Source organism: Capsicum annuum, chromosome 9 (assembly GCF_002878395.1).
Source record: "Capsicum annuum cultivar UCD-10X-F1 chromosome 9, UCD10Xv1.1, whole genome shotgun sequence".
Classification (NCBI taxonomy): Eukaryota; Viridiplantae; Streptophyta; class Magnoliopsida; order Solanales; family Solanaceae; genus Capsicum; species Capsicum annuum.
In genome coordinates, this window is record NC_061119.1 from 18465226 (window position 1) to 18479550 (window position 14325).

The window sequence follows — 14325 nt, forward strand, 5'->3', positions numbered from 1 at the left end:
GGGAGAAGCTGTCGAACTGGACTTCCACTCCAATTATGACTCCCCGATTGAAATAGTAGATGAAAGGATGAAGTTTAACTTTTGCAAAATCAATGGTAGTTCGAATGAGGCTTAGCACCCATATTTTAAGTTTTATTTAACTTATTTTTGCTTTTTATGTTTCCCAAAAGGCTCATACCCACACTAAGGCAAATCGTAGCCAATGTCTGTAATGTTTTAAATTTCAATGAAAGCCTCCCTTATTGCAAAGACATTTTTACTAATTTCACTACATTATTTGATCACTATAATCTAACATATGTCATTTATGATTTCAGTAATAATAATATAAAGCCTGCCAATATCATGTCATGTCAAGAGCTAAATGAACAAATCGAAGCAAATGATGATGAGTGGGAGAACTTTGATGAAGAAACAATGGCCTAGAGTGAATAATAGAGGAACTAAAAGATTTTTAGGATTGGAAAAAGCCCAACCTAGAAGAATATGAGATAGTTAACTTAGGTGATAATGGAGAAATTAAAGAAATCAGGATCAGTGTTTATCTTTCAGAAGCACAGAAAAGAGAACTTGTCGGGTTGCTTAAAGAATACATTGATATATTTTCTTGGTTCTATGATTAAATGCCAAGATTGAGTACAGATATTGTATCGCACAAGTTGCCAATTGATCTGGGGTTCAATTCTACGAAACAAAAGTTGTAGAAATTTAAGCCAGATTTGAGTTTGAAAATCAAGGAAGAAACCACTAAGTAGATCCAAGCTAACGTGGTTGAGGTCATGAAATATTCGACATGGGTAGCCAATATTGTTCTAGTTCTAAAGAAGGATGGAAAGGTCAGGATTTGTGTCGATTATATGGACTTGAACAAAGCCAGTCCGAAAGATAACTTTCCATTGCCTAACATCCATATCCTCATTGACAGGTATCATCAAATACTGATGGACAAAGAAGATGTAGAGAAAATGGCCTTTATCACATCCTGGGGTGTTTATTACTATAAGGTGATGCCCTTCGATCTCAAGAATGATGGTGCTATGTATATATGAGCTATGACGACCATATTTCATGATATGATTCATAAAAAGATTGAAGCGTTTATGGACGATATGATCATCAAATCTTGCAAGAGTTCGGGCCACTTGGCTCATTTAGGAAAGTTCTTTGATCAGTTGTGAAAGTACAATTTGAAGTTGAACCCTGCTAAATGTGCTTTTGGGGGTGCCGGCTGGGAAGCTGCTGGGTTTCATAGTTAGTATAAGGAGTATTGAGCTCGACCCCTAAAAAATTAAGGCAATCAAAGAACTGCCTCCTCCGAAGACGAAGAAGGAAGTCATGAGTTTCTTAGGGAGATTGAATTACATCAGCAGGTTCATAGCCCAGTGGTTATTTGTAAGCCAATCCTTAAGATGTTAAAGAAAGATTCAACAAGTAAATGGACTGAGGAATGCCAATGAGCTTTTGACAAGGTCAAGGATTATTTTTCTAGTCTACCAATACTAGTTTCTCTAAGAGAAAGAAGCTATCTATCGGTCTCTAACTATGTATTTGGATGTTTCTTAGGGAAACATGATGAAACTGAAAAAAAAAGAGCAATTTATTACTTGATAAGAAGTTCACTCTATATGAGGATTGTTACACGCTATTTAAAATAACGTGTTGTGCATTGACCTGGATGGCCCAGAAGCTGAGAGATTATCTGACATTCTATACAATGTATCTCATCTCCAATATAGATCCTCTAAAGTACATATTCCACCAGTCCATGCCCACAGGGAAATTGGCTAAATGGCAAATGCTATTGATTGAGTTAGACATTGTATACGTGACTTAAAAGAAGATCAAAGGGAAGGCCCTTGCAAATCAGCTGTCAGAGAATCTAGTTGATGAAAAGTATGAGCCACTCCGAACTTATTTCCTAGATGAGTATGTACTATTAGTAGGGAAAGACATTACCGAGATATACCCGGCTGGAGATTGTTCTTCAATGGGGCAATTAATTTTAAGGTTCAGGAATTGGGGCAGTCTTAATATCAGAGACTGGTCAAACTATTCGGTTACCGCTAAACTGTGCTGCTCTTGCACCAATAATATGGATGAATATGAGGCTTGTATTCTCGGTACCAGACTGGCTGTTGATATGAATATTCGGGAGGTACTAGTCATTGCAGATTTTGATTTATTAGTTCACCAGGTTCAGGGTAAATGGGCCGTAAAGAACCCTAAGATCACGTGATACATGGAATTGGTACATGAGTTATGCAGAAGATTCAAGGAAGTAGAATTCAAGCATGTTTCAAGAATACAAAATGAGTTTGCCGATGCTTTGACCACTATATCCTCCATGATTCAACATCCAAATCAAAGTTACATTGATCCATTGAAAATAAGTGTGAAGGAGCAACCTGCACATTGCGCACAAGTTGAGGAAGAACTAGATGAAAAGCCACGGTACTTCGATATCAAGAGGTATTTGGAAACCAGATCATACCCAAAAGAGTCAACCATCAATTAGAAGAGAATGATCCATCGTATGGCCAATAATTTCTTTTTGAACGGGGAAATCCTTTACTGAAGGACCCCATACTTGGTATTTTTACGATGTGTAGATTCCATTGAAGCTACAAAATTACTTGAAGAAATTCACGCCGGAACGTGTGGACCTCATATGAATGGATTTACTCTAGCCAAGAAGATCCTGAGAGACGCATATTTCTGGATGACTATGGAAAGTGACTGTAGAAAGTTTGTGCAAAAATGTTATAAGTGCCAGATACATGGGAATCTGATCCGGGTGCCCCCCATATACTTAATGTTATGAACTTGCCTTGGCTGTTTGTAGCTTGGGGCATAGATTTCATCAGCCCGATTGAGCCACCAACTTCTAATGGACACAGATTCATCTTAGTTTTTATTGATTACTTTACCAAGTGGGTGTAAACTGCCTCATACAAGATGGTAACCAAAAAGGTAGTAGCAGATTTTATCAAGAACAACCTGATTTACTGATTCGAGATACCCGAGTCAATCATCACGGATAATAGAGCAAATTTGAATAGTCATTTAATGAAAGAGATATGTGAATTGTTCAAGATCACTCATCAAAACTCAATCGCATATCTGTCTCAATAAATGGAGTGGTAAAAGTTATCAACAAGAAATTATGAAGATCTTATGAAATATAGTTGATAGCCACCGAACGTGGCACAATATGCTGCCTTATGCCTTGCTGGGATATCGCACGATAGTCAGAACTTCAAATGGGGCAATTTCATATGCATTAGTCTATGGGACAGAAGCGGTAATAACTGCTAAAGTTTAAATACCATCTTTAAGAATCATCCAAGAGGTAGGATTGAGTAATGAAGAATGGGTCTGCGCCCGGTATGAACAACTTGTGATGATCGATGAAAAATGAATGAGCGTTGTATGCCATGGCCAATTATATCAACAATGAATGATTTGTGCTTTCAATAAAAGAGTCAGAGCTCACATGTTTGAAGTTGGGCAATTAGTTCTCAAACGCATATTCCCTCACCAAGAAGAGTATAAGGGAAAGTTCGCTCCAAATTGGTAGGGGCCGTATGTAGTCTACAAAGTATTACCAGGAGGAGCCTTGATTTTGTCTGAAATGGATGGCCAAAAGTGGATCAAACCAATCAATGCTGATGCAGTAAAGAGATAATATGTTTGACGTGGAGTTTCTTTGTGCTCATTTTCTTGTAGTTGCTTTCTCATCTGTAATCATTTTTATGCTTTGTAGTAGCTTTAAAATCCCCTTTCCTATTATGTATGAACTATGTTTGACCTGCATTCCTGAGAAGAGGATACGTAGGAGGCCTATGTCGCTTTGGTCAACCCCTTAGAAAATTTATATTTACATTCTCTTGAACTACGTGACGACCTGAATTTCCAAGGATGGGATATGTAAGAGGCCTTTGTCAACTTCGATCACCCCTCTACCTATATTTTTATTATCTTCTACATTGTGGGAACTATGTTTGACTTGATTTCTGCTCAACAGAATACATAGGTGCCACAATGGCTCGGTCATATCACTCTAGGAAATGGGAACTGGGGCAGAATTTTTGAGAAGGAACCTCAAAAATTCAATAGAAGATTATCCTCTCGCAAGCTAAATTAAATTTTAAGAGAGATATCAGTAACTGGGGCAGAAAGTTTGAGGCAGACCTCAAAATTTCCACCATACTGTATAAAGAGTTCAAAGATGACAACAAAGATTTGGATGCCAAAAGAATAGAGTCGACTCCATGGAACTTTAGCTACAAAAGTTCAATTCCTCGATCCAAGAATGTTCATTAAAGCTTGTATATGACATGACTTATTTAATAGAGACTCCTCCCAATATTATAAAAGATCTTTGAAAATTCAACTATTTGTAAAATTACTTACTTTAAATTAATTTATGGTCTGATTTCACCTTATACCCACCAACCCGGGGAGTCAAAACGGAGTCAAAAAATGACAAGCACATGAAAAAGATGAGAATCCAATGATGGTGATAATGAAAGCTGAAGATTGAGGAAGTCAACACAGATCAATTTTATCGAAACTAACAATTTTTCTGTGGTTGCAGGTTATCCTGAAGCCAATAAAAACCAACAAAAGCGTTGATTATTCACCATATTCCTTTGGTTTAAAGGAATATAAGAAAGACAAACAACCTAAGGCCAATAAAAAAGAGTCAGGATGGTCAGGAGCTGAAAACAGCCGAGTTTCCCAAATCTAATAGGCTTTCTGTGGTTGCAGGTATCATTAAACATGGAAAGAAAAATAATGACTTACTTATATCCCCAGCAAACCAAGGATGGATGTTTGAAATGGTACATGCAGAAGGTCCAACATGCTAGTGGAATGGTCAATGTGATGTTTTTTATGATCACTGCATGGTTATTTGCATTCCTCCTTATTTTCCTACTGCATCATATCATGCCGAAAGGGCCATGCAAAGAGGTCCATGTCGAGAGGGCTATGCCAACAAAGGGCCATGTCGAGAGGGTCATGCCGAGAGGGCCATGCCAAAAGGGCCATTCCAAGAGGAACATGCCGTAAGGATCGTGTCCTGAAAATCATATTGCCTTTTCCGACTAGTTTTGAAGAGACAACAATCCAAGGGCATCTGTATATTGCATTTGATGTCCACGATTGATTCAAAGTCTTCTATATCTGTTAATCACACAAAGGCGAAAAAGTCTATTATTAAAGGATATTCTAAAGCATTTTCATATATATCCGATAATCATGCAAAGACAAAAGAGTCTGACATTGAAGGATATTCTAAGTATCCATATCTGATCAATTCACGCAGAGGCAAAAGTAGTTTAGCATTGAGAGATATTCATCAGCTTCAAGTGCATCAATCACCGAAGATTTAATGGCATTCATTATCCGATCTCAAGAAATATATGGTCCGAAGGATGTTTATAAGTCGTTATCCGAAAACATATGACACACTATATTTATTTGAGAATTGACAATCCAAGGGTCATCTATAGGTCATATTATTTGAAATAAGATACTGTGCAAGATTATCCAAAATTTAACAGCCCATGGGTCATCCATAAGCCGCAACTATATCCTAATCGGATATTGTGTAAGGTTACTTGAAGATCGATAGTTGAAAGGTTAAGTCACAACTAAATCCTTACCGGAAAATATGTAAGATTATCAAAATTGATAGGTCTAATGGTTCTCTATAAGCCGCATCATATCCAAGATCAATTATGCCCAGGATTACCTAAAGACTACCAATTTGAGAGACATCTATAAGTCATATTGTATCCAAAGTCGGATGATATGCACGAATACCTGAGAGTTAGCGATTGGAGGGATACCTATAAGTCATCTCTTATCCAAGGTCGGATAATGTGCAGGATTACTTAAAATCTATCAACTCAAAGTATATCTGTAAGTCGCCTTATATACAACATTAAATAATGTGCAAGATTATCCAAAGATTGATAATTCAAGGGACATCTATAAGTTGTATCAATACGAAAGATGCTCAAGACTTACCCGAGTCACATGCAAAAGAATATTGTCGATAGCTTAAAGGGTTATCATTCCACATACGACAAGCATCATAGGTGATCAAAAGGATTTCCCCATCAGCATAGGGCTGTACAATTGCATGGATCACTTTATATGTACCGTTAGTGACCAAGAAGACCACCCCACTTTAAAGGAAATTCTCAACTGTCAAAGCAACTATCTCATCCAGTAATAAAAGGGTTGTTGCATCGATTATCGCAAGTATTGTCTCATTTCTAATAGGTACATGGAGAGAACGACGTCTTTTCAGGTGGCAACTCGCGCGGAGATATGGTAAAAGGCTCTAGATCCCTTAGTGAATTATTTTTATCACTAGCAATTTTGTTTGAGTTATTGTCGAGAGCACCTGGAAAGGATGAAAATCTCAAACCAAAATCACAGAGATATGTAGGTTGAGCTCCATGTGGAAAACTAGACTGCATTCCAACCTCCTCCCAATTCGCTTATTCCCCAACTTTTCGATTTCACTAAATTTCAAAATTGGGATAGCTTGTGAATTCTTTAAAAATCGTGCTTAAAATCAAGCATGATGAACTACAAGTGGCCTGAATTCTCATATAACCTGAGATATGTCGGAAACCTAATACTGGGGTTTGGCTATAACTCTCTAAAAATTCATGCGAAAATCAACCTCATTTAGAAATGGATTTGTGGTCGGACCTAAAATTAGGAACGACAAACTCTCTTTGCCTAGGGTTACTTGCATCCACCCTACCAAAAGGGAGGGGACAGTTGTTCACACCTAATTTTTTCCCTCTCCGACTGGATTTATTCTCGAGATTCTTTGATTTTACATAAAATTACAATATTTATTTTATTTGAATAAAAGGCTTCTAAAGTACGTATTTAGGTAATTTAGTCATCTCAAAGCAACAATTATATACTTTCGTATTCATATATACGAAATCGTATAATTTCGTTACATAAATAATTATTTTACAAAAAAATAAATTTTAATCAAGGGTTATCTTGAAAATTAATTCAAATGGTTAAAATTTTGATTCAACTATAGTTCAGTCTCAAAATAATTTATTTTGTAAAATATTTGTTGATTTTATCAAATCAAGTACCTCAAGATTAAAGATGTATTGATTCGTATCGAATTTTAATTTGTTTTTTATTAATTGTGGCCATAATTAAAATTGAATTGGCCACAATTACAATGCAATTGACCAATTAATTTTTAATTTGGTCAAAATTTAAATAAATAAGCTAAATCCTAGTTGAAATCATTTCTTAAGTAATCTTGAAAATTCTCAACCAAATTGTAACTCCTTTTTAATTTTGGGCTGCTGGGAGCCCACTTAATAACAACAACACCTAACAACAGCCCATTTTAGAAAACCAATAACCCTATACCCCAGCCAGCCCAATTCCCTTAAACTGGCCCAATTTTCTTTCTCCTTTTCCCCTTAACTAGCAACAACAAACAGAGTGTAACAGCAACAGCAAAATAGCGTTATCATCAACAACATTCGACAACAACAAGCAAACCATGACCAACCGACCCGGCAAAGACCCGACCTGACAAAAACCCATTCCAACTCCAACAACTTTAGCGTCAAACGACGTACACTAGAAACGAACCCTAGCCGCCCCCACTATTACGGTTTCACCCCCGTGATTCAGCCATTTATGGCCAAATTTAGAAGCTTTCATTTTTTCCAGTTTGTGGTTCACTAATTCAGGTAAAAAATTAATATATCCCATGACCAACACTACCAACGGCTCTTTTCCTCACCTTGTCCACTGATCTTGAGGACAAAGACCATTAATGATTTTTGTCCTATTGTGGAACTCAAATTTCTCAAAATCAGCTCAAATTTGGATTTAAAATCCATTGAATTCAAATCCAAAACCCTAGTGGACTCTCCCTCCCCCCCCATATTTTTTTCTATAAATAGGTGATGGGGGGTAAAAGAGAAATAAGGGATTTTGGGGGAAAATTGGGGGTTCTGAAAGCACTTGCCTTTAATTTCACATAACCTAAATTCTCACAAACACACTGCAAAAATAGAGTTCCGGCAAAACTGTTGAACTCTGGCAAGGCTAATCGGCATTCCGATGGTGAAAGTCCGCTTGTCTAAGGCTCGTTGTCCTAGTTGCTGCCCGAAAATAGGTGAAGGCTTCACCTTTTACATTATTTATTTGTGTTTATTTGTTATAACAAAATTTGAATACCGCTATCGTGAGGCTTGTTGATTCGTTGATGTTGGAAGTTATTTGGTTGTCTGGTTGATTTGGTGTGGCGTCACAGTTGAAAATTTGAATCTGACTTCACGAACCCTGATTGTGTTTTCTTGTGGCGTTAAGTTTGGGAATCTTTAAACATTTTATTCTGCTTCCGGTATGACTTGAATACATAAAGGATTTCATTATTTCTTACTATTCAATTTGTGGTAGAAACCAACACCTATAAAATATCTATGATTTCAATTTATTGAATATACAGTACATGGATGATTTTGTTAAACTTGTGTGTAAGAGCCTCGACTGTTTTTCTCTCGGCCTCCTGAAACATGTAGTTGGGTGATTTTCAACCGTTATTGTTTGGTTTAGTGTTTGAATTATTGTTGTAGTTTTACACGTCTAAGAGTTTAGTGTTATGGTTAGTTTAGTATTATGGTTAAAATAGTAGTTTGAATAATTGGTGCTATGATTTGGATAAGCATTGAGCTAAATTCCCCAAATTTTGAATTTACAGCATAATTTGTAAAAAAGGAGCTTAAGGTCAAGATTAGTTTCATTGTGGCTACAGGTCACTTGGCCTAAGAATTTTGTTTTTTTATGCCTTTAGGCAAAGTGATCCATATGTGGAGAGTAGAACTTTGTTATTCCGCGTCTTTTTTTTTTTTTCAACTACTGCACGTCTCTTTCTCTTTTCCTTCCTTGTGACCTTGGATATGTGAAACCAAGGTCATGTTTGGACCTTGGTTAAGGATCAATATGGCAGTCTCTTAAAAGGAAAAATTACCTAAAATCACAACATAACTATCTAAACTTCTTAAAATTCCCCCACTTCTTAAAAATTACTTAAATCTCAACATTTCATATTTTTACTACCTTTCAGATACAAGTTAACTTACAATTAAAAAACCCCTTTTTACCAAAAAAATACTCCACATCTCCTCTTTGAACGACGCAAATTCGGTGCACAATCTGACCATTTTCTATCATGTTCTCCATCTGTTTCAAAAAATTCAATCAAGGTAACCCCGCCCCCCCATAAATCATCTTCAATTTATTTAATTCATTTTTTACATTTTTATTTTTCAAAAAATAATTTGCCGCAACTAAAGCTATCTGACAGTTCTGTCTTTTCGTAGTTAGATTTCTTTAATTTCACTTTTTTATGCTTCATTGTTTGAATTATCAGCATGAATAGAGAGTTTGGATCTTCTATTAGTCTTGGAGTTTCTCAATTACAAAATATCAAAGAATCTCAAGAAGTTGTAAACTTCGTTTCGGAAGGTTTTGACTCTGAAATTGATGGTTTTCATAAAAATATGTTAAAACATAGAAACGATCCTCAAATGATGAAGAAATTACGTCAAAAGCTTGCTAAGAAGGACAAGAAAAAAGAAAGTGGTTCTAAGAAAAGAGGACCCAATAGTCCTGCAAGTAAAGCTCCCGTCAAGAAAAGAAGAACTATCGAAGAAATTTGCCGAGATGCGCTTCCTAAGGTAATTGCATGTACAAATTTGTTCAATGATAGACCGAGATACATATTTTGTGATGGATGATACGTCTGAAAAAATCAATTTTTATCTGATTGTTTGTTGCTAATAATTTATATGTATCTTGTGATTTATTTTGATATTGTAACTAATATAACAAAAGATACAAGTTTCTTGTCATTAGATACATGTTATGTTATCTTGTGTCTGTGTGTTATTGTTAATGCTTTGATATGTATCTATTGGTGTATAAACTTGACTGAAAATTATATTATAAGAGATACAAGTTATGACTTCATAGATACGTGTAATGTTACCTTGTATCTGGTACAACTGTTAACAAAAGATACAAGTTTTTTAATAGATACATGTTATGTTGACTTGTATCTTTGAGTTGTTCTTAATGCTTTGATAAGTATCTATTTATGTTTAAATTTACTGAAAGTTATATTGTAAGAGATACAAGTTATTACTTAATAGATACATGTTGTATTAACTTGTATCTGTACTTACTGTTAATTTATTGAAATGTATCTAGTGTTGTTTAATTGTTATTGAAAGTCATATAACAAAACATACAAGTTAATACCTACATACATACATGTTGTATTAACTTGTATCTAAAGTATGCTGTTATTAGAGTATTTACTTTTATTGTACTGTCTTAATGTAGAGTTGTTGCGTATCGATTAATTTTTTCATTATTGTTTCTTTTTGGTTTTAGAAATTGAGTTATGTCATAAAAGAAATTCTAACTCATCCTCTTAGATTTGTAAGTTCATGCAATTTAAGATTTAAGGATGAAATTAAAGAAGTTGTACACTTAGTTAAGAAGACTATTTTTGGATGTTATCTAAACATACCTCTTTCTAATTATATTGGACAAATAATAAAATGTCTTCTTATGCTCGAGATCGAGCAACCAAATCAAGAAGAGATACATGTCTTTGTCAAAGTCTAGATTCTTAGATTTTCCATCAATGAATTTGCTTTGATAATTGGCTTAAAATATTTTGGTAATGTTGATGATTTCAAATATGAAGATTCTTCTACGAGTAGGCTTATGAAAAGATATTTTTCATGTTCAGGTATTGATGCTCAATACCATCGTTTGAGATATGTCACTCTTTTGTGCAATTATGGGTCTGAAAAAATAGAGAACGGATATTTTAGTGAGAATGATAATCCACCAAGGTAACGGAGCAAGTTCGCACCAAAAGAAACAGATCGCGTTTTGTATATTAAGTAGTTTTTTATTTGTTTGTTGGTTGGATATTACAAATACTCTAAAGTTGATAGAAACTTTTATGATTTTTTGACGAGGTTGTTAATGTTAGGTACTCATACATTATGTTAAAAATTAAGATCCAGGAATAAACTTAGTTGTATAAATCCATGCATTGTTAGCAACAGGGTTGTCAAGGTGATCCAAGAGGTTCTCAAGTGGTCCTTTGCCAGTAACAATAGCAACAGGGTTGTCAAGGTGATCACTTTGCCCTTTCATTATTCACATCAGCAAATCTTCTTCTATTATGAAACTGTATTTCTACTGAACACTATGTCCCTTTCATCATCCACATCAACAAATCTTCTTTGGTTATTAAACAACATTTCTATGGAATGATGGATGCTTTTTATGTGGCTGGTGGTATTTTATTTTTTCTACTGAAAGTTGAGTTTATACTAGTGAAATCTATTTCTATATTCATAATTGAATGATGGAAATTCCTAATGCGGGGAATATATCAATTGTTTTGCTAAAGCAGGCTAGTCTAGTTGCAGCCAAGAATAGTCTTGGTGCTGGTGATACTACTGGTCAATCTGGAAAGCTTGAAGATTTCCTATCTTCTCACTATTATGATTCTGATGATGCGACATCTATGGATATATTTGTGGGCCATACTCCAGTTAGATTTTCCAACCACAACATTGGTGTTGGAGCTAGTAAGGAGGTTAATGGAGGTGCGTCCTCACTCAGCCACCTTACAATGGAATTTGAGCAACGAAAGCAGAATTTTGACAATGAAGCCATGGCAATTGTTAGCTTGTAGCCAGGGCAGTTACATTCTACTAATCCTGCAGATGAGTATCGGAGACTGAAACACAGGTTTAAGGAATGGAAAAAGAGTACAAGGCCCAGTTGAACGAGATGAAGGCCAAAGAACATATGCTTTCTAAAGCAGGAAAGAATCATAGAAAATGGTGGGGGTAAGAAGAGCAAGTGATTTTAGCTTAAAATCATTCTCATTTTTTTCTTTGGGGTGTTAAACTGTATAGGTGAGACTAATTTCCCCAACTATGGTTGATAATCTAGCAAAGTTGGTGGAGATTGTGGAAATAGTGTACGCATGCTCAGTTATGGATGTGATCCCTCAGCTAGATAGTTTAGAGCTTAATTGTGAATAGCTTGTTGTAGCAACAATGCTAGGTTGTGGAAGTACATTAGATAGCTTGCGATAAAATGGACTATGAGTATTCTCAGTCCTTGTGTTTTTTGTATTAGCAAATGTTGTAATTAGTTATTGAAAGATGGTGATCAATTGTAGAAAAGTGATTAATTGATTGTTCACCAATTCCACAATGAATGGCAAAATGTGATGGTGTTTTCCTTATGAGCATTCTTCTTGTTATCCTTTCAACTCTTTTCACCAATCCTGACCTTTTATTATGTATTGACTATTCGTATGACTTGCCCCTTCACTTAAAAGTGTTTTTAAGTTTTTGTTATGTCTATATGTTTAGGAGTCTACCCCTTTAATCATTCTCATCTCTGGCGCCAGAGCAGTCGAGTGATTTAATGTATCCAGAACTATTTGAAGCCTTTGTAAATTCACTATCGATTTCAATCCTAGTGTATATTGTTGTTTGAGATCCTTGGGCCTATGGAGATTGATTACAATGATCCGGAGTTCAAAAAACACCACTAAAATTCCTGCATTTATATGCTAGTAAAATATATATTTAGTGCTTTTATTGAGCTGAGGTGAACTTGAATGGAGTGATATAGATAGTGAAGGTTTATGTAGTTTGAGGCATATTTATTGTTGTCATAAGATTCAACTGAAATACTACTAACTCAAAAGTATTTATCACATGGTAAAATAGTTATCATCTACTAAATATGTGTAATGCTACAACATTTCAGATATATTTATGTATCGAAATACGTTGTTCTTCCACTTTATAAAGACGTAGTATTAGATACATATTTTATAATATTTTATAATCATATGTAACCAATATACTGAAACATAAATTAGAATATAATGACATTAAACTTCACAATATTACATTAATAAGAATCTACAATAGTTTTTTTTAACAACTAATACCTGTTCTCTCTAAAATGCATAACACATTTAGCACAACTTAATGGTACTATTACAAAAAAGTAATGACATATTTTATATTATAGAAGTGAATATTTAAACTTATACCTACAAAAATTACTGAGAAAGATCTTATTAAATTAAATGTATCTACTTAAAAAAATACACATTTTACTAAATAATAATTGTAAATAACAAAACATTACATTATTATGTATCATTAACTATTTACTCAGGATGCATGTTTGCCTTCAACCTGACTGACACATTATATCAAAACTTATAGTCCACAATATACAATTATATTTTACAATTATTACAAATTGTCCAAACTTGTATCTACAAATTTAGGATAGATACATCATATAAAAGTATAAATCATTACAATCTTTTACTACGACATAACAACTACAATAACATTATTAGATCAATATTTCTTAATTTCTAAATGATATTTCACGACAATTTCAATCTCCAAACACATGATGCTTTAAATTTTTGTACCCCGACGACATGATGCTTTAAAGATTAAAACACAATCCTCCGAATGGCATTGCAGGACATAGCTGAATCAATCAAAACACAAGTTCAAATTATTTTTCTTAGTAAATATGGAAAAAACTAATTTCTATATTCATTAACAACATTGAATACTTGTATAACATGTATATATAAATTTAACATGTATCTAGGACATTTATATGTATCTAGTACATTTTCTGATACATATGCGAAAATAAAACACAACATGAAACAAAATTAAACATAACTTCCTAAACTGAGATACGAGATGAGCAGAATTTATCATTTTCATAACAAAATGTATCATGGAATGCAACTTGCTTAACATGTATCTAGTAAATTTACAACATGTATCTACAACATTTATATGTATCTAGGACATTTCTGATATATATGTGAAACTAACGCACAACAACAAACATAATTAACAAACATTTGATAAACTGAGATACAAGATTAGCAAAATGTATCATTTTCGTAACAAAATGTGTCTCAGTGTTAATAACATTAAAACACAAAAACCAATCTGAAAAATAATCATCAACATAACATTAAATAAAAATGTAACGAGATTTTTTTAATTATCTATTGTAGTGATGACAAGAGGATACGTCCCAAATTCACGCTCAATTTTTTTAATTTCGACATACAGCTTCATACTCATTTCGTTCCGAATGAACAACGGACAAGCATTACCTTCAACAATGTAACGAGCTTCTATTTTT

The 14325-nt window shown here is 34.4% G+C and overlaps 1 long non-coding RNA gene across 1 annotated transcript; it reads left to right on the forward strand.

Annotated features, from left to right (window-relative positions):
- The first annotated feature begins 7248 nt into the window (after positions 1-7248).
- Positions 7249-12361, forward strand: LOC107866382. Its single transcript, XR_001672903.2, has 2 exons — positions 7249-11232; positions 11516-12361. It is a non-coding gene; the product is annotated as an uncharacterized LOC107866382 (long non-coding RNA).
- The last annotated feature ends 1964 nt before the right edge of the window (positions 12362-14325 follow it).